Consider the following 27065-nt stretch of genomic DNA (forward strand, 5'->3'; position numbering starts at 1 on the left):
CGTCTGAGCTCCAGGCAAGCCACTCGCGGGGCCGCCCTCGCTGCTGGAACACAATCCTCAGGCCCCGCGGCATCAAAGATAAGTGCATTATTCCACTCTAGTGTTACGGAGCTTGTCACGTAACTTATTGCAGTAAAACTGATGTACTGAGGCTCCAGTTTTTGTCAAATAACCAACGGAGTCGGTCAAGTTCTTGGGAGACTGCCTGAGCTAACGGATTTCATACTAACAAACCTGCATGCTGAAATCACGCTCGCCTGTTGCGGGTGTTTGTAATTTTACACTCGCCAGTTGCAGGTGCTTGTAACTTCATACTCACCGGTGGCGAGTGCTAGTAGCACACAATCTAAGGCTAATTGTTTCCTCTTTTGTCAGGAGCATTCCGACAGCATTCAGAACCTTTTAACCACGGGCCCACAGACTGCGGAGCCGGAGGGCGGAGAGACATTCGAGAAACTCGTTGGAAAACCAGAGCTAAGTGTTCAAACCATGCTTAATGTGTAATACTTTGTTGAATGCTATGTAAGGTTACAGTGTCGGAACTAAATCGAGTACCTTGGGCAATGCATGCAAGAGGTACCAATTGTTGAACAAACTCAGTGCCCTAACCAACTGAGTGCTAAAATTTGGCCGGGCAGTGCATGCATGAAACCATTACGGAGTGTAACTCTGTGCAGAAGTTAAACAGAGTGCTAAATCTCAATCTGGGTAATGCATGTGTGGAACATGAATGTTTGAGTGAATGGTATGAAACTCAGATATTGAAATTACTGCAACCAGACTCTTCAGGGTAGGAGTCAAGGAGCATGTCTTTCCCACAAACCCCTTCCCAGTCCACAACCACTTCCTAACCCTCATTCCGGTTTAGCTACCACCCCAAACCCATCCAATCCGTGGACCCGAACCTTCTTTCCCCGTGGGGGTCGCGGTGTCCTGCGTTTATCTAATCCAGGTGCCAAGACCGTCAAGGGGAGGTAGGAGTTCTTGCTGCTTCTGCGTTGGGACGGACCTTGCCTTGACAGCCTGCTACCTTTTTTGTAACTTTTGTAGGAATCCTTTGCTTTTTGTAAGTGCATCTTGGCATTTGTAAGGTTGCTATGGGTGGTAGCATGGAGTGTTGTGACTGCTGGCATTTCTAAAGCCTCAGGTCTGTCGTATATCTATGTGCGTGGGTGTCTATCATGCAGTAAAAAGAAAGGGTGTACCCTGTGGAGAAATGTAAGGTGGTGTTATAAGCATACTCCGCCACCCACAATAGGTCTACCGTATTCTTATCGGAGGAGCTGAGAATGCAGTGAAGGTACTGCTCAATGGTCTGATTTGTTTTCTCTGTTTGACCATCTATTTGAGGGTGATGACTGGTGGACAAACATATCTCAATCTGTGCGATGTCGCAACACCTCTTCCAGAAGTGGGACACAAACTGGCTTCCCTGGTCCGAAATCACTGCTGAAGGCAATCTGTGTAGTCTGACTAATTGTTTCAGAAATGTCTGGGCTAAGGGGTGGGCATTGGGGAGTCCCTTGAGTGCTATAAAGTGGGCCATCTTTGATATGAGTTCTACCACTACTAGGGTGGTGTTAAAGCCTTTACACTGACCTGGGGGTGGACGAGTGAGAGAGGATCACCTGGGTAGGGCTGTTAAACTGTAATGTAATCGCACAGCCCAAATGATACGCTATGTATGTTGGCCATAAGCAAATTGCATCATGCAACGAACATTGCAAACCATGAAGCCTAAATGTGGCCAGTGGGAATCCATTTTGTAATTGTCCATTATCTTTTTCAATATAGCGCTTTGCAACCTATATTCTGTGCTTCAGACTCACACATGGTGCGAGGCCAGAGCTTGAATTTAGAATCCTGTTTAATGTGAATGTGAAACCCTTCAGAAATGCATTTTTTATTATTCGATAACGCCTTTAAGCTGGTCAAGAGCTGCGGCTAATCAGAGGCCCAGGTGCCAGCCTGTCTTGCAAGCGCAGTCGTAGAAGGCAGTTAACTGATAATTATATGCAACTAACGGTGCTCCTTCACAAAGGATAGTATTTCTTTGCTTCAGAACTGTCTGACCCTTAGCCCATGAGCGCAGCAATCAGATAACATTGCTGGAATGTCTCCCTGCTAGAACATGATATCCTTCCCTCTGCCAGTGCCCCGTGTTCCCCAAAACAGTAAGCTGTCTATGAAAACCTAGGCTAGAAATACTGAATGTTTAGACTGAATGAAGTTACGTGCCTAACTGTCAATTACTGAACCCTAGCTTGCACGTCATGTATATGGGTGGACCGAATAATGGTGTTCAATGATGATGTATTATGTATATATATTACTGCTTTATCAACGGCTCTCTCTGTTAGGGAGAATTCTCTCTTTAGGCTGAATTTCCTAACCTAATGAGTCCCCCAGCAGCTTTGCTGGATTTCTGGCCTTTGTTTTTTTCTTCTGCCAAGAGCGAGACTCTTTTTTTCTCCCACTCGTGGACGTGATTTATGGTGTTCCTTTGACTGTTAATGTGTTTTATGGGCTATGGGGTCCTTTACTCCATAGGGTCTCATGTGTTTTTACTATGTGTGTTAAACAGCACCCTCCGTGCAGTAACCCAGGGGTGTCATAGTGAGCCCCCACCATAGACTCCATACCCTGGGACTGACTACTGTCTCTCAGGGCATGTAAAGTCACCATTGGCTTTACTAGTCCCAAATTATTAACAGAAACCAGTACAAACCATCATATTGTGGACGTACTGGTCGGGGCAATTCGATTGCCCCGGCGTCTGTTAGTCAAGGGGGCACCTCTCCGTCCCCCCTGATCGAGTTTTGGCTGGTGGCAGTGGAAACTACTTTTTATATTCGACCGCAAATATTTCCCTATGGGATTTTCCCATTGTTCGAGGCTACCAACTTTAATTATTTAATTCTCATAGCCTCGAACGTACCGCCGGTTTATTTAATTAATATTAATTCGCCGGTTGGTATTTTTTGCCAGGACTCGATTCTAAAATGGCGTTTGTGTTCTCTTCTGTGACTCCAACCCAAGTCGAGCCCTTTGTTTTACTTTTTGGCGGGCTTCTCCACAGAAGCCTCCAAAAGTGGTGCCACTCTGTCTGGGTACCACAGGGGGGGCGGGAGGGGGTTTAGGCACCCTGGACTGAGTTACCTTGGTAACTCAAGTCACACTCTTGTGTGATTGGCCCAAGTGGTGAGCCGGCCGGCTCACCACTTAGCATGTTTGAGTGACAGCTAGGCTGAGTGAATGGGGGTATGCTGCATAAAAGCAGGGCTTTGGGGACTGGAACTTCAGAAGTCGCCACAGGACCTGAGAATCCGACGAGGGAGAAGCAGAGCCGACCTACCACGACAACACCACCGGTGGAGCCCTGCGGAACCGACTCACCACTTCCCGACGACAGAGAAGATCTCCCGGCTGGAGAGGCTTCTTCCCCTGACTGGTGGGCACAACCAGTTTACCTTCTTTCTTCGCACTCCAGACTGGTTTGTGGTCGAACTGCCCGTGCCAAGCACCCCGGATAGCCACTCACCACTGAACCGCGAATCAACAGACCGCTCCTTGTACCTGAGAAACTCCGCGGCTGGTTTCTTCCCTGGCAGTGCAACAGACTCCTGTCTTCCTCCCTGACGAGATCCTCTCTTCCCCCGGACGAAGCACCGACTTGCATCCGCTGCCAGGAACAACTGCCCCCGCTGGAGTATTCTCACCACTTTAAGGTACCGTGTCCGCCAGGCCTCCCTTTCTAAAGATTGCTACAAGGTAATAATAACCCCTTAACCTTCTGGACTGGGCTGGCCGCCTGGCCGCCTTGACCCTCTAACTGGTCCCTTTCTTTGGTCCAACTCCTTTTTGAACCGTTACAAGACTTTTGTGCACTGCAACCGTGTGACCTTGGACACATTTCGTTTGGATCCTCTTAAAGCGGATCCGGCCTACTGACTCTGAATTCACGGTGTTACTTTGCCTTCCTCTCTTGTGTGTTTGTGAAAGTGTTGGGATCTGTTTCAATTTATTCTCTGCTTTTTCTCTCCCTTTTTAAAAACGAATAATTAAAGTGCCATCTACGTTAAGCGCTCACCGCTGTCTGAAAATAAGTGGGGCTTTACTTAAGACTTGTCTAATATTCTTTTAAGGGAGTGTATATCTTTTAGTGACCGTGTTTTTGAATTGCTTACTATTAGTGCCTGTGTGTTTTTCTAGATGTGGTTTTAAATAAATAATTATATCTCTTTTACACCAAGCCCTGGTCAGTGTTTACTTGTTCTACTGTGTCACCTTGACCTTTTGTGAATACTCTGTATACTGCCTAACTCTTCTTGAGGGAAGTCTGACTGCTCAGCCACAGCTACCAAGTGAATCTGTGTGGTACAGACTGCTACCAAGTGGATTTACTGCCAAACACCTGTAGTCTTAAATCTTTTGCAGTGGTCCCAGAGGGCACTGCACAGGTGTCTGCCTAACACTTACTCTCTCCTCTCATTGTGTTTGGGAGCACACGTCGTGAGGTGTTGAGACCCGATCAGCCGATCAAGATACTCTGAATAAAACCAGACTTGTTGAAACGAACCTCACGACTGCCGTGGCATTTAGTATATGGTTATGGGGCCTTTATTCCATATATGGTCTTACAAATATGGCACCTGGATAGGGACCCTTCATGTGATGCTCCATCACGTACGTTGAAGGCAAAGACGATTCGAGGCCGAAGCTGTCGGACAGGGATCTGAAGGTGTTCAGGGCGCCTCTGCAGAAGTGATTAGTGACTCATCTGCAGATCTATACACAGCCGATCCCTGATTGACAGCGCCCAGAGAGCATCAAGGCGAAGGTCCTGGAATCGAGGCAGAATGAGCCAGACACACTGGTTGAGATGATTCTTGGTTGCACCTGTATACGGGCGAATTGCGTCCTGAGAGATGAATTGATTGATCAGGTGAGTCGTACCCCGATCCGATTCTTAAACGTCCTGATATTGGTTGAGTGTTGCACTTGCAAGTACAAACACCCAGGTAAGAGAGGTAAGAGTTAACCATGCATGGGGCATTGTCCTTCTGTCTAGTGAGATTTTTCTACTGTGCTAGACAATCTTTGGAAACTTGCCAGGTCGCGCCACCCGAAGGGTTGCCGGCCTATGAAATGTACATTGAGTATGGTATTGGGGCCATTGTATTTAATGCGGTTTGGCATAGGCAGTCCAGACGTTTATCAGATTTCAGTGGCCAAATAATGGGAGCTTCGAGTTGGCGCGAATAGAGCATTTAGAATCAGCATTGCTGCGAAAGAAGGCCAGACCGGCAGCGTTCAACGCGGTTAGGGACTGGAGGAAGGAAGCGAATCAATGCTTGAAAAGTAGAGAGAAACACGCACGTAGACAATGTCAAATATAGAGAAAGCGCTAGTGCATGATCAACAGAAGCAGACAGAAGCCATTCGAAGCATGGATAGGGCCTTCCAATTAAATATACAGAAAATATATCCTTCACAGGATTTGCATACACCAGACGAATTGATAAATAAAATATTGAATGAACGAAGAAATGAACATCCTAGTACTGACCCAGTTGCACTGCCTCCCTATGTATCCCCTTCTGCTGCTATTCCCACGCTTGCATCTGCACCTGCAGTAACCGTCCATCTGCACCAATGACATTTTCTCTGCCTCCTTCAGAGCATGAATTATACTCTTTAGCTAGCAGTTCTGCAATAGTAGGGCCTCAAAGAGGAAGTATTAGACTGACTCGTAGTACGATTAGTAAAGAACGAGAAGAAGAACTGAAATAGTGGGCTGAGACATATATTGATGATGGCAATGAAGTGGCTGTACAAAGCTCCATATCTGATCATAGAGGTAATGGTGAACAGCAGGTACTGTTAGAATATATGGGTGAATATCTTGTTAAAGTATGGAGTGATTTAACTGATCGAGTTGTACTGCAAGAGCTGTGTGATTTGATTGTCCTTTCCCATTCACAAGATAGTGCAGAGAAAATACATGAGCACGTAGAACGTATATTTGTTATATTTGTGTTTAAACGAGAACTTGATCGATTGCATAAAGACATAATGAATAAGCGTGAACCGCATATGCCATATGTTCAGAAACTATTTCTCCCGTCGTTGTAGCTTGTTAGTGAGGAGATGCGTATTTGCACACAAGATGCGCTTAGATGGATTACGGATGCTACCATTTCTCCAATTGAGGTGCACGATACGTTTAGTCAATATTCACCGGAAATGCAGAGAAAAGTGTTACAGGTTAAGGTGGAATATTTACAGGATGAGTGCATCCTGTAAAGTTTTTTTGTCCTGCTGATTTGATGACTATTTATAAAAGAACATTTTTGCCTGACACAGGAACTGCTGCTTTGTCCCTTGATTTAGGTTTGTTGCTTAATAGACGCTCAGATTCAGAGCCCCCTACTTTGCAGTTACCCATGAGAGAGGTGCCTCCCACGTTTGTTCCGAAGTTTGAGATTCCTGCCGTAGGACAGACTCCAGCACGTACAATAGAAGCCCATTATATAGCCACAGTTTGTGCATGTCCCCTTTTCTAGACAGGAAGTGAATACTATAAGGCAAACAGTCCCTGATATGAGGAAAAATCATGCAGGGTTCTATAAGGAAATTGAATCTGTTTTGAATTAATCTGTTTTTACATTGAATGATATTGATTCATTGTTCCCCGTGATTCTTCCAGCTGATATATGGAAACAAATTAGAAGTATAAATGATGAACCAATCCTAGGTGACACATGGGAGAACTTGATTAGAAGTGATAGTGAAAGAAAGGCTGGAGAGAAACCTCTGCAAGTCATTTTAACTCTGCCCTTGCGGATAGTATCGAAATTGAAAGTGCCTAAAAAGAGAATTGTTTGGGATAAATTAACTGCTTGTTTACAAGATAAATCGGAAGGTGCGACGGAATTCTTCAACTGATTTGACGAAGTATTTGCAGACTTTAGTGGTCAGGATCCAAGTACTGAACCGGGGAAGAGATTGATTGTTGACAAATTTGTGCAAGGACTGATATTGGAAATTCAGACAATAATGACATCTGAAAGTGCATGGCAAGCTAAGTCACAATATGTGGCATTACACATGGCTCAATATTACAAAAATTTCGTGAATTCAGAAAAAGAAAAGGAAGTAAGGAAGAAGGGAGACTTAAAAACTAGAGTGTTGCTACAACAGGTAACCAGAGGAAACAGAGGGGGTGGGAATGCTCCATCAAGAGTCCAATTTGCATTAGCATCCAATTTACATGGGGGACCGACAGGTATAAATCAATGTGCCTATTGCAGACACGAAGCCCATTGACGAGCACAATGCCCACATTTATGGCAATCAAATGGAACCATTTTGAGAAGACCGTTTAGAGGTCGCCCAGGAATAGGGGGTCCTAACCGAAGCCAATTCAATGCACAATTTCAAGATAACCAGGTTAATCAGAACCAGCAACAGAATTCAGTAATTAGTGCAAATGTTTTTGATAATCCCTTCAATGCATACTATTTTGGAGACTTTACATCTGACGATGTACTGTTCCCCTAGGACAGCCCGAAGCAGGGTTTGGAACCAGTGCCTATTCCCATTAATCAGAAAGGGCCCTATGTAGAAATGAAAGTTGGGAATAGGTCGCACACTTTTCTAGTGGACACAGATGCACAGAAATGTTCAACTGATCACCAACGGGTTCCTGATATACCACTGTCGGGGCATAGCAATTTTTCAGTAGGGTTCTCAGGTACGCCAATAGTTAATCCAATTTCACAGCTAGTACCCATCACATTAGGTCCATTCACTGAATCTTGCCCATTTCTTTTGACGACGAATTGTGGCGAGAATTTGTTGGGATTGAATCTGTTGAAGAAACTGCCATAATTTATTGTTCCCCTGATGGAGTGTACTTGACGATTTCGCCACAACAAACTCCCGTATCGCAATTCATATCTTTACCATTGCCAACTGAATTTAGTAAAGTACCGACTAGCATATGGGCACTAAATGATAACGATGTAGGTATTCCAAAAATTGAATCAGTAAAAGTAGTTTTGAAAGAAGGAATTACATTACCACGCATTCCGCAATACAAAATCTCGACCGAAGCTGAGCAAGCCCTGAAGAGCATTGTATCAGATTTGATGAATAGAAAAGTAATTGAAGTAATATCAGTAATTATTTGCAAGAGCTCGATTCTTCCAGTTTACAAAAAGGAGGTAATGAAATCTCCGTACCGTTTGATAAATGATTTACGCGCTATTCATAAAATTGTTGCTCTGCAATTCCTGCTAGTTCCCAATGTCACCACAATCTTGACTATGGTTCCAGCGTCTGCATCACATTTTAGTGATTGATTTGAAAAATGCATTTTTTTTAGCATTCCTATACATGTAGACAGTAGATACTTGTTTGCATTCACGTTAGGAGGACGTTCATTCACATTCACACGAATTCCACAGGGTTACACTGAAAGCCCACGCATTTATAGTAGAGCATTGAAATAACAACTCAATATGCTTGCATTGCCGACAGGTTGTGTTTTATTGCAATATATTGATCTGCTCGTAGAAGTAGACTCAGAGGAAATTTGCAAGGAGGGAACTGTCTTGCTAGTGACACATTTAGCAGCGCATGGACATAAACAAAGCATCGCTGAAGAAATTCCAGTATAGACGAGAGGAGGTGGCCTATTTGGGATACCTCCTATCGAAGGAGGGAAGGATATTGACAACAGAATGAATAGAAAGCATCTCTGGTATGCTTAGTCCAAATATGCAAAAGGAAGTCAGAGCTTTAATTGGCATGGCTTCATATTGTAGGCAGTGGATTCCGAATTTCGCAATGATTGTAAAACCCATAGTGGCATTGACAAGGAAGGATGTTACCTTACCTTTGTCATGGAACATTGAAAGTTAGGCTCAGCTCCAGTTTTGGGCATGCCAAATTATGAAAAGTGTTTTATGTTGTTCGTACATGAAAGGAATGGATGTGCTTTGGCTGTTTTGACTCCGGAACATGGGGGGGAAGAATCGACCGTGCAGTTATTTTTCTTCCACGTTGGATCCTGTTGCATGTGCTTTGCCACGCTGCTTGCGATTTGTTGCTGCTGCTGCCGCATCAGTAAAACAAACCGAGGGGATGGTTTAAGGTCACTCTTTAACCCTGATGGTAACCCATTCAGTAGACGTTCTAATAAATAGAACACAGACGCAACATTGCACTTCTGCTCGATTAACAAGATACAAACTCATCCTATTTGCACCGCATATCCAAATTAAGAGATGTTGCTCTTTGAATCCGGCTGAATTATTGCCACTCCCAAGTGAAGGGAAAAGCGAGGCGAGATTGCTACATGACTGCTTAATCATAACTGAGCAAGAAACAAAAGGAAGAATTGGTCTAACAGAATTATTTTGTGATGGCTCCTGCTTCAAATTACCAAATGGCACATCAACTGCTGCCTACGCCATTACCACATTGTGAACCATTGTAAAAAGTAAACTAATCCCACATAACTCAGCACCAGCTGCAGAAATAATAGCCTTAACCAGAGCATGCGGAATTTCTGAAAACCTTAGCGTAAACACATATACCGATAGTGAAGAGACACTATTGGCAATCTAAACAGGGCCTTTTTCTTTGGGCAAATTCTGATTTTTTTAGCTTTTAGTTTTTGGGTTTGGTTGACAGCTGTGGTGTTGTATCTTTATCTTGATTGCCAGAGATAGAGAATAAAGATTTATAATTAGTTATACATCTCCACTTGCGACAGCCAAAATGTCTTCAATTTGCAATTGTGAGTGCCAAAGTAATAGTTTTCACACTTTTCAAGGTTTGCTCAATAGTTTTCTTTTATTTTCAATTTTGCACAGGGCATGTGATGTATCAGATTCATGGTCTCTCTACACGTGTTTCACCCTTTTTTACACCATTCAAAAGGGATCAGGAGAGTTTTTTCTAAAAAATAAACCAAATTATTATTCATTTACAGCATTTCAATAGATTATTTACAAAAATTCATACCAACTTAAAGAGAAAATACATTTAAAACGAGATTATTCAAAAATAGTCTGTAGAACAGTGAAAAAGTTAGACACTGAGATTTTTCATCTCAAAGCTTATAAAGTATCTCTTGGTGGCACTCGCTGTCATGATCTCTGCTTCCAAAAGATCAGGACTTGCCCGACTCCCTTGGAAGCAGACCCATAACCCCGGTTCCGAGTGCCAGCCAGTCCCAATTGGGACCTTTTGGACCCTGTCCTGGCGCCAGTGGCACCAGGCTCATAAAGATGGCCAGTCCCAGCACTGGAAGCGCCGGGCTCATAATGCTTGGGTGGACTTACCTGCAGCAGACCATGCTGCTTACTTAACCGCCAGTTGAACCCCTGATCCTCTTCTGTTTGGGACTATTTTTCCTGTTGGGTGGGGCAGGAGCCACTCCCTAGGTTCAGAACACTGGAACTCTTCTGGAAAGCAGGAACTCTTTTCTTACCTAGGCGTGGCTGTGGAAGGAGACACCTAAGCACTACAGAAGGCTATTTAAACCACACCCGATGGATGAATCTTGCTTTGCGTTATTCTGCATTCTCTGCAGCAGAACGCTCATCGTGTCTTCTGCTTCTGATCCTGGGCCTAAGGGAACAAAGGCTTACCAGCCTGGAATCCAGTCTTCAGCAGCACCTGTAAAGACAAAGAAAGAACAGGTTAGCACTACGGTCTTCAGTGGCAGCGCATCTCTTACCTGGTCCATCGGCTGTCACCAACGCCTCGCGCTGCATTCCGGCATCTGAAAGACAAAGGCTTACCTACTCTTCGCATGCTCCGGAGGTCTTCGCACTGCATTCCGGCATCTGAAAGACAAAAGCTTACCACCTCTTCGCACGCTCCGGAGGCCTTCGGCGCTGCATCCCGCATCTGAAAGACAAAAGAAGGTGCGTTTAAAGACATTGGGCAACTTTATTACTCACGTGCCATTACTCCTTCCCACGCCGAATCCAGTGGGTATTCCAGCACCCTTCAGCTTCTCTAAAGCTCCGAACTTGTACCTGCAAGATAAAAGGGACAGTTAGTGCGCATCGTGAAGCAGGCTACAAGCGCTTACTTACGTGCTTCCAGGCGCTTCTATTACTCAGGCGGGTTCGATCCTCAACTCTCATCAGCCCGCCATCCGCCATCGCCGGAAAGCTGCAAAACAAGAGATATCATTACAAAAGACTTTTAAGACATTTGAAGTGCCCAAAACTTACCGTTCGTGCAGTTAACGACGGACAGCAGCCCTCTGAGGTCAAGAGGCCTGCACCCTTATCCAGTGAAGAAACTGGTTACGGCACCCTGCCCCGAGGCAGATGGAGAGCTCGGCGTTCACTTACCTAAGGTGAGGGTGTTAACCTTTGGGGTCCTACAGGAGAAGAGAAAGGGAAGAGGAGAGAGGCACCCAATAACCCCAGTTCATTAATCCCATATTTTCTATCTGCAGACATATTACTCTTCGAGTCAGACATACAGTGCACAGAGGTCCAGCCCAAAGAGCCAACCGTGTGTTACACATCACCTTTGAAGATACGGCATTCACCCAGTCAAGACAGGCGCCTCTGCGGGAATCAGGTGAGCGTTACAGAACGCAAAGCCTATCGCAAAACTCCCACCCAGGCGCTATGGAAACCTCGGATACCGACCAGCTAGCCCAGTTACTTGGGGAACTAAGAGCAGAAGTGCATGCAGCCCGTCAGGAAACGAATGCTCTAAGAAGGGAACTGATTATTTCCAAGGAGCGAACAGACGATCTCGCTAGACAATTGCTACAGTCACAAGCCGGACAAACTCCGTTACCAGCATCAGGGGCAAATCTTCCTTCAACATCCTCTACGAACCCAGTGCAGATCAACCTACCTGGGAATGTACCTCTGGCTCCGCCCGAACGATTTTCTGGTGACCCAAAGAGGTTTGCAGTATTTATTAATCGGTGCCGGTTGCACTTCTTATGCCGGCCAGCAGCCTTTCCAACTGATCAAGCTAAGGTAGCTTTCGTGCTTTCGTACCTTAGTGGCAATGCGGCAGACTGGTCGATCCCTCTAGTTAATCAAGATGATCCGGTTCTCCATGATTTTCAAGCTTTTCAGCTCAGTATGGAAAAACTGTTTGCAAGACATTCACATGGGCAGGCCTTGGACAATGAGCGCCTTTCATTGCGACAGGGTAATCAAGACCTTTTGGCTTATATTGCGTCTTTCAACAGACTGATAGTGGAAACTCGATGGCCTGAGACAAAAGGATTACGCTGTTTTATAGAGGTCTACGTGGAGAGCTCAAAGATGTGTTAGCCCAAGTAGTGAATCCCCCGCAAGACTGTTCGGACTATATTGACTTAGTCGTTCAAATTGACCACTGACTGCAGAACAGGAAGGCCGATCGTTCCAAGTTTGATGCTCGAGTATTTTCCAAACCACCAACTCCTACCAAAGGAGTAGACTCCGGGGAACCCATGCAAATAGGGGGTCTGAAAGGACCACTAACACAAAAGGAGCGGGAAAGGAGAAAACAGCTGCAATTATGCCTCTATTGCGGAAACTCGGGGCACTTTCTTCGAGACTGTCCGGTGAAACCAGCCAAGAAGGCAGTAGGAGCTGCAGTTACCAGGGTCACAAACTCTGAGCAGGGAAACTACCTCGCCCGACAAGAATAGAGGTCCTCTTGCCGAGCGTTAAAACCAGTTCCGTGACCTCGCATTTCGTGATACCTGTGGTCCTCATTAGCCCTGAACATCCGGATCGATTACATGCGATTGAAGCTTACGTCAACAGCGGTGCCATCGGCAATTATGTGGATCATGAAATGGTTTTGAGGATGAATCTGACTCTTTGTCCAAAGGCTGTAAAGGACGTCATTACTACGGTGGATGGTACGGAGATAGCCTCCGGACCAGTAACGCATACCACCCAAGAAGTGACGCTAGTAAGTCAAGATGGACACCATGAGAAGATCGTGTTCGATGTGATCAAGGCCCCTCAGTTCCAGATTATTCTAGGAATTCCTTGGTTAGAGAAGCACAATCCTCAGATCGATTGGCGAGCAAGAACGGTTCAGTTTCCAGAATGTGTCTCTACTTGTCACCCTCGACCTGGTGTTGCACTGGCAGCAATTTCCTCGGAGGCTCCCCAGTTACCTCCTGAATACCTAGAATTCCAAGATGTTTTCCGGAAGGATCAGGCTAACTCTCTACCTCCTCATAGGTCTTATGACTGCCAGATAGACCTGATACCTGGATCTACTCCTCCTTGTAGTAGAATTTATGCCCTCACCGAGCCTGCTAATCTTCACCTCCGACAATACCTGGATCAATACATAGCGAATGGGTTTATTCGTCCTTCCAAGTCCCCTGCTTCCTCAGCTTTGTTCTTCGTTCCAAAAAAAGAAGGGGACCTTAGAACTTGTATAGATTATCGCGCCCTGAACCAGATCACCGTTAAGAATAGATATCCGTTACCTTTGATCCCTGAACTCCTGGACCAAGTCAGAAAAGCATGCATATATACAAAGCTGGATCTTAGAGGAGCCTACCACTTGGTACGAGTAAAAGAGGGCGATGAATGGAAGACGGCCTTCCGCACCAAGTATGGGCTATTTGAATATCAGGTCATGCCCTTCGGACTTTGCAATGCCCCGGCCGCCTTTCAATATTTTATGAACGATGTCCTCAGAGAGCTCATAGATGTGTGTGTTGTTGTTTACATTGACGACATCCTCGTTTATTCTTCATCGGAAACTGAACATCGGAAACACGTGAAAATGGTCCTCGAGAGATTGCGTCAACACAAACTTTTCGCCAAGTTGGAAAATGTGTTTTCAACGTGACTGAAGTTGAATTCTTGGGATTCATATTATCACCTAGCGGAGTGCGCATGGATTCAGAAGGTCGATGCAATTCTCAAATGGCCATCGTCATCCTCCGTAAAAGGTGTTCAAAGCATGTTAGGCTTTGCTAACTTTTACCGCAGGTTTATCCCCGAATTCTCTCGAATAGTCCAGCCCATCACCGCCTTGTTAAAGAAAAACAAACGTTTTGAATGGTCTACCGAGGCGGAACAAGCTTTCCAGAATTTGAAGACTAGATTTATCTCTGCACCGATCTTAAAACATCCTCGCCCAGAACTCCCCTACATCGTTGAAACTGATGCTTCGAGCCTTGCCATGGGGGCAGTTCTATCACAAAAGGACCCAGTAACCAATCAGTTGCATCCCGTGGCATTTTGGTCCCGCAAATTCTCGCCTCCTGAAATCAATTACACTATTACTGATAAGGAACTTCTAGCTATCAAGTCCGCCTTTAAGGCTTGGCGGCATTATCTTCTGGGGGCCCAACACACCGTTACTGTGATTACAGATCACCGAAACCTGCAATATTTGAAAACCGCAAAAGCTCAATCCTCTAGGCAACTCCGTTGGGCACTATTCTTTGCCGAGTTTGACTTCATAATTACCTATCGACCTGGTACAAAAAACGGTAAAGCTGATGCCCTTTCTTGGATGGGAGTGGAAGAACATTTGATCAATCCTAAACCTGTACCTATCATTCCCGAACAAAGAATTCTAGGTGTAATCGCCACACAATCCATAGAGGAAGTTAAGGATAAAGCCAGGCTACTGGTAACTCCAGCAGACATACAGAATTGGCACCTGCAGGGAAAGGACTTTACGGTGAAGGGCAACCTATTATATTTCCAAGAACGGTTATACCTGCCCAGCACAGATTTACAGAAAAAGGTAATCTCTTGTTATCACGATTCTTTAATGGAAGGACATCCCGGTATGACCAAGACCTTGGAAAAGATCAAGCGCTACTTCTGGTGGCCGTCTTGGAAAAAAGATATCAGAGACTTTATAATGTCCTGTGGAGTATGCGCCCAAAACAAGAGTCAAAAGGAAAAACCAGCCGGCCTCTTACGCCCTATTGACATCCCGCCTCGCCCTTGGCATACGCTTTCTATGGACTTCATCACCGATCTACCTCCATGCTCCGGATACAATACGATCCTAGTAATCGTGGACCTATTCTCCAAGATGGCGCATTTCATTCCACTCAAAGGCTTACCAACAGCAGCAACTCTGGCCCGAGAATTTCTCGAAAACATCGTCCGACTGCACGGTTTTCCTTCAGTTCTAATTTCGGATCGAGGTAATCAATTTATTTCTCATTTTTGGCGAAGTTGCTGTCGGTCGGCTCAAATTGATGTGAGACTTTCGACCAGCCACCACCCTCAAACCGACGGACAAACCGAGAGGACCAATCAAACTCTGGAACAGTATTTGCGCTGCATGCTACAACAAACTGAAAAAACTTGGAAAGATATCCTTTGGATAGCCGAATATGCCTACAATAACTCTGTCCACTCGGGAACTGGGAAGACCCCGTTTTTTCTTTTATACGGTAGTCACCCTCGAACCTCGGAGTTGGATCCACTCCAAGATCTTGGAACACCAGCAGTAGACCACCTGCATTCTACAATCACCCAAGCCTTTAAGGAAGCCGTTTCTCACCGTCAAAGGGCTAAAGAACAACACAAGAAAGGAGCAGACCAACATCGGAAGGAAGCCCCCCAATATCAAGTAGGAGATCAAGTCTGGTTATCCACCAAATATCTACCTCTAAAAGGACCACGCACATTCAACCCAAGATACCTTGGTCCCTATTCCATCACTACCATAGTAAATCCAGTAGCGGTCAAGTTGGACTTGCCCCCTCACATGAAGATACATCCGGTCTTCCACGTCTCTCTATTAAAACCCGTGAAACCTCAAACCCGACTAACTACATCTCCAAAACCTATTCTAGTTGATGGAGAACTCGAGTTTGAAGTCAAAAGCATCCTGGATTCCAAGATCTCCAAATCTAAACTATTTTACCTGATTGACTGGAAAGGCTACAGTCCCCAAGAAAGATCCTGGGAACCTGCAGAATATGTCCACGAGCCTCGTCTAATCAAAAGATTTCATCGAACATTTCCTAACAAGCCCAAACCCCCGGAGAAGCCCGGTTTGGGAGGGGCCTTGAGGGGGGGTGCTGTCATGATCTCTGCTTCCAAAAGATCAGGACTTGCCCGACTCCCTTGGAAGCAGACCCATAACCCCGGTTCCGAGTGCCAGCCAGTCCTAATTGGGACCTTTTGGACCCTGTCCTGGCGCCAGTGGCACCAGGCTCAAAGATGCCCAGTCCCAGCGCTGGAAGCGCCGGGCTCATAATGCTTGGGTGGACTTACCTGCAGCAGACCATGCTGCTTACTTACCCGCCAGTTGAACCCCTGATCCTCTTCTGTTTGGGACTACTTTTCCTGTTGGGTGGGGCAGGAGCCACTCCCTAGGTTCAGAACACGAACTCTTCTGGAAAGCAGGAACTCTTTTCTTACCTAGGCGTGGCTGTGGAAGGAGAAACCTAAGCACTACAGGAGGCTATTTAAACCACACCCGATGGATGAATCTTGCTTTGCGTTATTCTGCATTCTCTGCAGCAGAACGCTCATCGTGTCTTCTGCTTCTGATCCTGGGCCTAAGGGAACAAAGGCTTACCATCCTGGAATCCAGTCTTCAGCAGCACCTGTAAAGACAAAGAAAGAACAGGTTAGCACTACGGTCTTCAGTGGCAGCGCATCTCTTACCTGGTCCATCGGCTGTCACTAACGCCTCGCACTGCATTCCGGCATCTGAAAGACAAAAGCTTACCAGCTCTTCGCACGCTCCGGAGGCCTTCGGCGCTGCATCCCGCATCTGAAAGACAAAAGAAGGTGCGTTTAAAGACATTGGGCAACTTTATTACTCACGTGCCATTACTCCTTCCCACGCCGAATCCAGTGGGTATTCCAGCACCCTTCAGCTTCTCTAAAGCTCCGAACTTGTACCTGCAAGATAAAAGGGACAGTTAGTGCGCATCGTGAAGCAGGCTACAAGCGCTTACTTACGTGCTTCCAGGCGCTTCTATTCCTCACGCGGGTTCGATCCTCAACTCTCATCAGCCCGCCATCGCCGGAACCCTGCAAAACAAGAGATATCATTACAAAAGACTTTTAAGACATTTGAAGTGCCCAAAACTTACTGTTCGTGCAGTTAACGACGGACAGCAGCCCTCTGAGGTCAAGAGGCCTGCACCCTTATCCAGTGAAGAAACTGGTTACGGCACCCTGCCCCGAGGCAGATGGAGAGCTCGGCGTTCACTTACCTAAGGTGAGGGTGTTAACCTTTGGGGTTCTACAGGAGAAGAGAAAGGGAAGAGGAGAGAGGCACCCAATAACCCCAGTTCATTAATCCCATATTTTCTATCTGCAGACATATTACTCTTCGAGTCAGACATACAGTGCACAGAGGTCCAGCCCAAAGAGCCAACCGTGTGTTACACATCACCTTTGAAGATACGGCATTCACCCAGTCAAGACCGGCGCCTCTGCGGGAATCAGGTGAGCGTTACACTCACCAATTCAGTTTTTCTGACTCTGAATTGGATAATGTTACTCCTATTTGTATAGTGGTTTCCAAAAAGGGTTTCTAATTTCAAATTTTGTGTTAACCTAATAGCAAAAGACAAAAACAAACAGTTGGGCTTGTTCTTCAGACTTAATTAAAGTACTTAGGTTTAGGTTTGAGAGTGGTTTCCTCAGAGAGAAAGATATATATTTATTGCTGTTCTATATATTGTTGAATTGTGTAGGTTAAGTAATTCAATAGTTTACTCAATTAGTTCTTCTGAAAAAGGTGATGGAACTCTTTTTTTCCAGCTGAGCCTTCTTTTTGGGGTTTTCCTCAAAGTATTTTTTTTACTTTGAATTTTCTACAGAACTTGTAAAGGTCAAGTTGCATTTGGAAATAGTCAGTTTTGTTCTTTGGGCTAAAAGAAATGCCTTTGTTTAGCGCTTATTCCAAATGAGCACCTATTTCTAGATTTGAAAGATTTAATATTAAATCTACCTTTGGTTTCCTTACAATTTGGATCTTGTTTCCATTCCTTGTTAAGGTTTTCTTTGCAAGTTTTTGTCCTCCTCTCTTTCCTCTCCTCCGCTTGGTGCGATTATCGAAATATTTCGTTGGGACCTTAAATGGACATTTTGATTTTTAGTATTCATTTGTTGACTTTTTTTGTGCAGTCGAAGCTCCTCCAAAAAGGGCAGTCTTGATCTGCCTCTTGAGCTGGCAAGGTTTCCGATGTATTGGTATCTGTTTCGTTGTTAGCTTCAACTGTTTGTTCTATGTCACTAGATGAGTCTATGTCTAAGGAAAGTGTTGACACTTGGGGCTTTGATTTGAAGTAGCTACCAGTGTGGCAGATGCTTTTGTTCTCTGTGCTGATTTGAAATCATTTTCTTTGATTTACAATGATGCTTCTGTACTGCAATTTCTTTTAATCCTGAGGATTTCTCCATACGGTATATTGTTGATTCTATGTTTTGGATGGTTGCTTTGTGCATGTAAAATGCTGTTGCCTGCAGTTGGTTTGGTATATAAATATGTCAAGATCTTATTCTTGTCCGTGTACATTTCTAGATCTAGAAATTGGATTCTATCCTTAGTGTAATTCGTTGTAAACTTAAGGTTGTATTCACTGGTGTTTAAGTGTTTTACATACGAGTTGAACTCCTTCAGGTCTCCTTCCCAAATCATAAATATATCATCAATATACCAAAGAAAATTAAATCCTTGGAGTCGGTAAATGCCTTGTGTTTCCATGCATGTTTTACTCCAAGTTTGAATTAGGTCTTGGAGTTGACTATGGTAAAGTATTTCATAGCATAGATGATCGTTGAGTTGTTTGGAGACCTCTCTAATATAGTCTGATCAGTTCATGAGAACCAGTTTTCCTCCCTTGTCCGCAATTTTTACAATTACTTCTTCATTTAGGATACATTTCAACATCTTTCCATTCTTGTAACAAGAGTTTATAGCTAATTTTACTTGCTCGGTTTTCAAGATATTTTCTTCGTAGATCATCTTTTACTGCCTTGTGAAATAGATCAATTACATTCTCTGAATTAAATGAAGGTGTAAATTTGGATTTAGGTTTTATTTTTTATTTTTAGAAAAAAACTCTCCTGATGATCCTTTTTGAATGGTGTAAAAAAAGGATGAAACACGTGTAGAGAGACCATAAATCTGATACATACCGACAGTCAGTACGCCTTTGGGGTGGTCCAAAACTTTGGCCGATTATGGGCAGAAAGAGGGTTTCTGACATCTCATGGAACCAAAATTCAACATGGCATTTTAATAGTAAGACTGTTGTCAGCACTTGCGCTTCCTTAACAATTAGCGATAATAAAATGTAATGCCCATAAAAAATAATATGTGGCGTAGGAAAAGGAAACGCATTTGCAGACCGAATTGCGAAACAAACTGCCACTGCTTTACACAAAAAAATGTATGTCGAATCAACAAAGAGAGTGTCCTGTCTAGTAGAGGATGGAATTGGAACCATAAAAGAAATACAAGCAGAACTTACTCCTGAGGAAATAACACAATGGCCCGAGGGTCCAGCAGAATTAGATCCCAAGGGTTGTTGGGTGGACAAAGAAAACTGTAGATGGATGTTGGCAAATGCATATGTTATGGCAATGGTTACTATGGCCCACGGTCCACCATACATTTGTGCAAAGAAAATTTGTCAGCACCTTGATTCTGTATGGTACAATGACAATATTACAAAAACTGCCAGGAGATTGGTTCAAAATTGCAAGACTTGTTTACAACATAACATTTGGAAGGGAACCTGGTTCAAAATTGCATGACTTGTTTACAAAATAACATTGGGAAGGGAACCACAACACCAATAGGAAGTTTTGGTCCTCCCTCAATGCCGTTCGAAAGTATTTCACTTCGATTTCATTGAAATGGAACGATGCCAGAACTATAAGTATGTACTTGTAGTGGTCTGTGCATTCAGTAAATGGGTTGAAGCCTATCCCCTCAAAGACTGTTCAGCCATGTCCACAGCAAAATCCATGTTAAAAGACTACTTCCCAAGGTTCGGGTTGCCACGTGTTATATGGTCCGATAATGGATTGCATTTTATAGCTGCTGTAATACTACAAATTTGTGCAGGTCTTCAAATTGATAAGCGATTCCATTCAGCCAGGCCTCAAATGAGTGCCGGTCTTGTAGAACGCCAACACGGAATTTTAAAAAATAAGTTGGCAAAAATATGTGCCCAGAGTAACTTGAAATGGGCCGACGCTTTACCTATAGCCCTATTGTCGATGCGCACGATTGTGCAATCAAGGACACGTCTCTCCCCGTACGAAATCATAATGGGGAGACACGCCAATGTATGGAATGTGCCCCGTCCAAGAAATCTTAGGAGTATTGAATACCCATTACTGATTGATTATTGTTAACAGTTGACTCAAAACTTGCGTTTGATTCATCAGCAGGTCCAAGAGGCTCTTACCGCCAGATACACGGGTCCAGGTGACCGGCTGCAGCCTGCTGAGTGGTGTTTAATCAAGAACTTTGAGAGAAAATCTTCACTTTCACCACGTTGGAAGGGGCCTTACCAGATTCTTCTGGCCACGCAGACTGCCATCCGAGTCAGAGATCGTAAACATTGGATTCCTGCAATGCACACGAAGAGTCCCGCATCCGCTGCCACATGAAAAAGAGACTGATAATTCTGACTTCCAGAGTGAGCCAGCTTTAATTTAACGTAAAGACATCGCCGAATCTGAGAAAATAAAACAATGGTCCGAGGGTCCAGCAGAATTAGATCCCAAGGGTTGTTGGGTGGACAAAGAAAACCGTAGATGGATGTTGGCAAATGCATATGTTATGGCAATGGTTACCAACTACTTCCTGAGCCCAAGGAGGAGCCTGGGCAGACTACAAGACAATCTGAGACATCAGTGTCACATCAACCCTGTTCACCTGCTGCTTCATCATCATCACCATTTCTACTTCGCAGTTGGCACTGTTTCTGCATCTGCTGTAAACACAGACAGTGCGCTCGTCATCGATCACGCTGTACCTGGTGCAACGAGGTACAATCTACGTCCACGAGTTAGAAAGCGATTGAAACAGCCTTTGTCTCTGACCCACGGATTGGGGCCAGAAACTGAGGCCTAGGGAAAAGGAGCGTATGAACTGTACAACAGTACTGGATGAAGCTCTGACACAAGGTTTCCCGGTGCTATCTTTCAAAAGTGAAGGGCTTTGCCACCTAACGTGAAGAAGCGGGGGCAAAGGTACCGAGACTATGAAAATCTGATGTTAATACTTCCGCCTGCATTTTGGAGCTTCTGCGGTTAACGCCAGTTTGCTACCATCCTAGGCAGGCATGATTGAACCTGTTTGCATCCTGAAATTCTACTGACTAATACATGTGTTGCCACTTCGCTGAGACATTTTTTTTTTTAAATCACTTTCCCTAAGAAATGTCTGCCTCTACTCCTATTGCCTCTTGTACTGATAAGGCAGATGAAACCATGACTGGATGTATTGACATCGAGCCGGCTCCGAGAAAGACTTGGTCTGTGAAAATCTTGCTATTCATCGTACTCATCTGTATCTTACTTACTGTGATTCCAATGACCTGGTACTTAGAACAAATGTATCCAATGAACACTCTTTTACCCACTGTTACTGATCCCACTACGACCCCTGCAAATGTGCTTTCTTACAATCTTAATGCACGGGATGTTAAGCATCGAAAAGGTTATAACAATAGTCTTATTGATTATGAATATGACCCATGCAATACTAAATAGATTAAACTGCTCGGAATGCTCGCATTTACCCCAGCATGGAGAAAGAGGGATGGGTTGGTATGTACATCCCTTACCCATGAGTACTGCTTGCTATGCTGCACTAAGAGCCCTCTTCTTTGGAAGATGGAATGATAATGCTACTGGAAACTTTGATGGAACCAATATAAATGAATTTGAGAGATAGGTACTGACACCATTAGGATGTTCTGTGTTTACAAATAAAAATAAAATGAATATTGCCTTGTCTAGCCCTTCAGTGATAGTCTCTCTAGACCGTACCAGTTGCTAATCACTTTTAAAATGGCTCCTGTAGGTAATAAGGACGCCATGCCGACTTCTTAAACTATTAATCATAGTTCACAATCTGTCCCATTTAGTCTAATGAAAAAAGGTTTTCATCCAATGGGAATATTTGCCAAATGTGTGAATACTGCTCTACTTGAACATGAAGATAAAACACTATATGTAGGAGGTCCTGTTTATTTTGTATGTGGGGATCAAGCCTATCCATGGTTACCTAGAGATTGGGAAGGTACCCGTTTCCTAGGGATACTTTTACCTGGTTTATTCCTGGCCACTACTTCTGAAATACCTAAAATATCCAGATCTCGACCTTGAAGAGATGATGCTACCTTACAGATTTTTGGTGACATAGCCAAATCCTTTATAACTTTCTGGGGGACAGGCCATGAATTCATGGAACATTAGAAGGTTGTCTCGAGTGTTAGAGAAAACAATTAATGAAACCACTGATTATATTGTATAACATGACACTAGAACAGAAGGTAATTAGACTAGTTGCGCTTCAGAATAGAATGGTCCTTGACGTTATTTTGGCTGATCGTGGAGGTGTATGCAAATTGGTGGGATCGGCGTGCTGTGTTTTCGTAAGTGACTCCTCCCCCATGATATTTGAAGCAATTAAAAGGTTACATGTTCTGAGTTCTGAAATCCCTGTTCCCACTGGTGGCTGGCATTTGAATTTGAGAACATGGTTCTGGGAACTGTTACAATCCTGGGAATTGAAGGTGGTCTTCTAGTATATTTGTGATACTTAGTATCCTCAGACTTGGTGCTGTTGTATACAATGTCTGCCAGCCATCTGCCCCATAATCACACATGAATGCATACAGATATTAAGTGCCAAAATGCGAAACCTTAAACAAAAATATTGATCATGACCAAGAGAATGAAGTAATCAAAGAATTCATGGCAATTAATGTTTATGATACTGATTATGATAGTGACCTGAGTAGTTCGGAAAGCGACACTTCGTCCGACGAAGATGCGATGTACGGATGATGCTATTGACTTAAGGCCAAAGAACAAGTTACTTCTTACCTTGTAACGTTCTTTCGATGGGATGTTCCTCCGACGTATTCCTTATCTATGATATTTGTATCTCCAGCTTGCTGGCCTCGGAAAAATGTTTCCACAGTAGAGGGCGCTGTGCGTCGACGTCCGTCGAGTAGGTGCTCCTCGACGGCCACCGTATCGACGCCGACGTCATCATGCCTATAAATGGCCACGCGCAGCGTCCGTTGCTCTGTTCCGTTTTGTAGAGTAAAGTAGTTATTGTATGAATGGTTACTACCCTTGAAGGAGCGTAAGCTGCAACAACAGGGGAAATGTTACTGCGGGGATGGATGGGAGGGACGATAAGGAATACGTCGGAGGAACATCCCATCGAAAGAACGTTACAAGGTAAGAAGTAACTTGTTCTTCGAAGGGATTGTGTCCTCTGACGTATTCCTTATCTATGATAGACTCCCATAGCGGTGGTATGTGATTGGAGGCGGGAGTAAGAGATGCCATATTACCCTTTAAGAATGAACAGAGTGTAACACAGCTTTGCCAAATCTAGTCTCTTGAATAGAGGAGGAATCCAGGCTATAAAATTTGGTAAAGGTATGTGCGGACGACCATGTGGCAGCCGCACATATGTCTCTAATTGGTACCCCTCTTTGAAGAGCTGAGGATGCTGCGATACCCCTGGTCGAATGAGCCCTTAGATTTTGAGGGGGCTCTTTCCCTGCCAGTTTGTAGCATTCCAGAAGGGCTAAAATAATCCATCTGGACATGGTTTGTTTGGTTATTGGTAATCCTAATTTATGTCCTGCGTAACCTACAAAGAGTTGGTCTGCTTGTCTAATTTTAGCAAGTCTACTGATAAAACTCAAGGCTTGCTTAGGGTCCAGCCTGTGTAGTCTCTCTTCCTCTTTCCCCGGATGGGGAGGAGGATAGAATGAAGATAGAGTAATCTTCTGAGTAATGTGAAATTCCGGATCTACCTTTGGGAGGAAGTTAGGCTTCACCTGTAGCACTACCTTGTCCTTGTGAAAAGTTGTATGAGGAGGTTTACAAGACAGGGCTTGTATCTCGCTAACCCTTCTAGCAGATGTTAATGCTACCAATAAAACAGTTCTGAGGGTGAGAAACTTCAATGAACAAGAGTGGAGTGGTTCAAAAGGATCACCTTTAGGAAGTTTAAAACTAGATTTAAGTCCCATAAGGGAACTTGGAATGGTCTTGGAGGGTAAACATTAGTTAGACCTTTCAGGTATTGTATTACCAATGGAATTTTGAAATACAATGGCTCCTCTGCAGTGCGCTTAAAGATCGATAGCGCTGCGAGGTAGCCCTTAATAGTGCCAATTTGAAGGCCCAAATTTGCCAAATAAAGTAAGAAGGATAACACCGCAGGTGTACCACATGAAAAGGGTTCGATATTCTTTTCTCTACACCAGCTGCAAAATTTATTCCAACAGCAGCGGTATAGAGTCTTAGTTGCTGGTCTTCTGGCCGAAAGCAACACCTCCATGATGTCATCTGGAAGGTCCCAATCCTTGTACCTCAACCTTTCAGATACCAAGCGTGAAGGTTGAGGGTCTTGATGGCTGGATGGAGAACCTGACCTCCCTTCTGCGAGAGAAGATTCTCTCTGTACGGTAGATGAATTGGAGGACAGATGGACATGTCCAGAAGGTCCGGGTACCATGTTCTCCTGGCCCAATCCGGGGCAATTAGGATCATGGTCTTCCGAAACCTTCTCAACCTCCTGATCATTTGAGGAACGACAGGGACCGGAGGAAACGCGTACAGAACGAACGCGTAGTAGTCCACTACGAACGCGTCTCCTAGAGCTCCTCTCGGGGGAAATTCCCTTGAGCAAAATCTGTCGCACTTCCTGTTGATACTGGTGGCGAACAGATCCACTTGAGGGGTTCCCCAAAGGGCGAAGATCTCTTGAAGGACTTCCTGAGCTATCTCCCATTCGTGGGAGACTGTGCTCTGCCTGCTCAGAGCGTCCGCTGTCAAGTTCTTATCTCCGGCTAAGTGAATTGCCGATAGAGAGATTCCTTCCTGAATTGCCCAAAACCAGAGCTGCATCGCCTCTCTGCACAGTGGCAGTGACCCTACGCCTCCTCTTTTGTTGAGGTAGTGCATGGCCACTGTATTGTCCGTCATTATCAGGACGTTTCGCCCCCGTACAGACGGCAGAAAAGCCTTCAGTGCCAGTCTGATGGCTCTCAGCTCCAACAGGTTGATGTGTAGTCTGGACTCCGATGGAGACCAACGACCACTGATGGTCAAGTCGTTGGCATGGGCTCCCCACCCCGTGAGTGAGGCGTCTGTGACTACTGTTATCTCTGGCCATGGTTGCCAAAACAGTTCTCCTTTCAAGATGTTCTCTGGAGAGGCCCACCATTGGAGGTCGTGGGCTACCTTGTCCGAAATCCGGAGGAGATCTGTCATCCTCCCTGAGAATTGTGACCACTGAGTCCTCAATGCCCACTGAAGGGATCTCATTCTCAGGCGAGCCTCTGGCACAATGAATATGCAGGATGCCATGAGGTCTAGCAATCTCAAAAAGTCGTAGGCTGGGAGAAGTTGGGCATTTTGAAACCTGGTGACCATCTGCAGAATATCTTGAGCCCTCACCTCTGGTGGTGAGGCTTTTCCCAGGGACGTGTCCAGGACTGCTCTAATGAACTGGAGTCTCTGTGATGGTATCATCTGTGACTTCTTTAAATTGAGGGAGAAGCCCAGCCTGCGAAGGGAGTGGCAGACAATCTAGTTGGATCCGAGCTTGTTCCGAAGAAACTGCTCTGATCAACCAATCGTCTAGGTAGGGGTAGACGTGAATCCCTTCCCTCCTTAGACTTGCAGCCACAACCGACATTAGCTTGGTGAAGACCCTCAGGGCGGAGGTCAGCCCAAATGGCAGAACTCGAAATTGATAATGAGAGTTGCCAATTGCGAACCTCAGGTACTTCCTGTGCTTGGGATGGATAGGCACATGGAAATAAGCATCCTGAAGGTCCAGAGATACCAACCAGTCCTGAAGCTGGAGGGCCTGAAGGATCTGAGAGAGAGTTACCATCTTGAACTTGTCCTTCCTGAGGAACTTGTTCAATTCTCGTAAGTCCAGGATGGGTCTCAGTCCTCCGTCTTTCTTTGGTATGAGAAAGTAGGGGGAGTACCAGCCCTTGTTCCTGTCAGCTACAGGTACCGGTTCTATGGCACCTTTCTCTAGCAGGTCTACAACTTCCTGCAAGAGGAGCGGATCCGGCACTTTCATAGAGCTGTTCCCCGGTGGATGTCTCTGAGCGATGCGTAGAAAAGGCAGGCAGTAACCTTGGGCAACTGTCTCCAATGCCCAAGCATCTGACGTAATAGCCTGCCATTCCGTCAGATGGTGAGTTAACCTGCCCCCTACAGGTGTCTTGTGATGGGAGACCTCAGAGTGGTTTGGGAGCGGCTGATGCAGTTGCCGAAGGTAAAGCGGCTCCTGCTGATGCGGCTTTCTTTCCTTTGCCCCGTCCACCACGGGTAAATTTTCCTTGGCCTCCTTGAGTCGGCCGTCTTCTGCCTCTTCCATATGAGGAATAATAGCGAAAGGACCTTCCTCTCCAAGAGGATCCTGAGGGACGAAAATGAGTTTGTCGGATTGCAGCTCCTAGTGACTTAGCTGCTGCTTTAGATGTTTGTAGTTTCTCCAAACTGTCATCCGCCTTTTTACCAAACAGGGAAGAACCGTCAAAGGGCATATTTAAAAGTCTGGCCTGCACGTCAGAAGCAAAGCCTGACTTTCTCAACCAGGCATGCCTGCGGATTGTGGTACTTGCCGCCACGGCCCTGCTGATACTGTCAGCAGAATCAATGCCAGTTTGAAGGGACTCACACATTGCATCTTTACCATCTCTGATGATATTTAAAAATGCGTCCCTTTCCTTCCGGTATGCAGTCAGCCGCCGATGAAGCACACTCCCAAAGAGTGTGGCTGAACCTAGCGAGCGTACAAGTTGCATTAATAGATTT

The 27065-nt window shown here is 45.0% G+C and overlaps 1 protein-coding gene across 1 annotated transcript in view; it reads right to left on the bottom strand.

Moving 5' to 3' along the window:
- RANGAP1 (Ran GTPase activating protein 1) overlaps positions 1–27065 on the bottom strand; it is a 1265070-nt gene that overhangs the window by 24068 nt on the left and 1213937 nt on the right. The gene's annotated exons all lie outside the window — the stretch shown is intronic.

The sequence above is a fragment of the Ambystoma mexicanum genome, chromosome 3p (assembly GCF_040938575.1).
Source record: "Ambystoma mexicanum isolate Mex_15411 chromosome 3p, UKY_AmexF1_1, whole genome shotgun sequence".
In the NCBI taxonomy this organism is placed as follows: Eukaryota; Metazoa; Chordata; class Amphibia; order Caudata; family Ambystomatidae; genus Ambystoma; species Ambystoma mexicanum.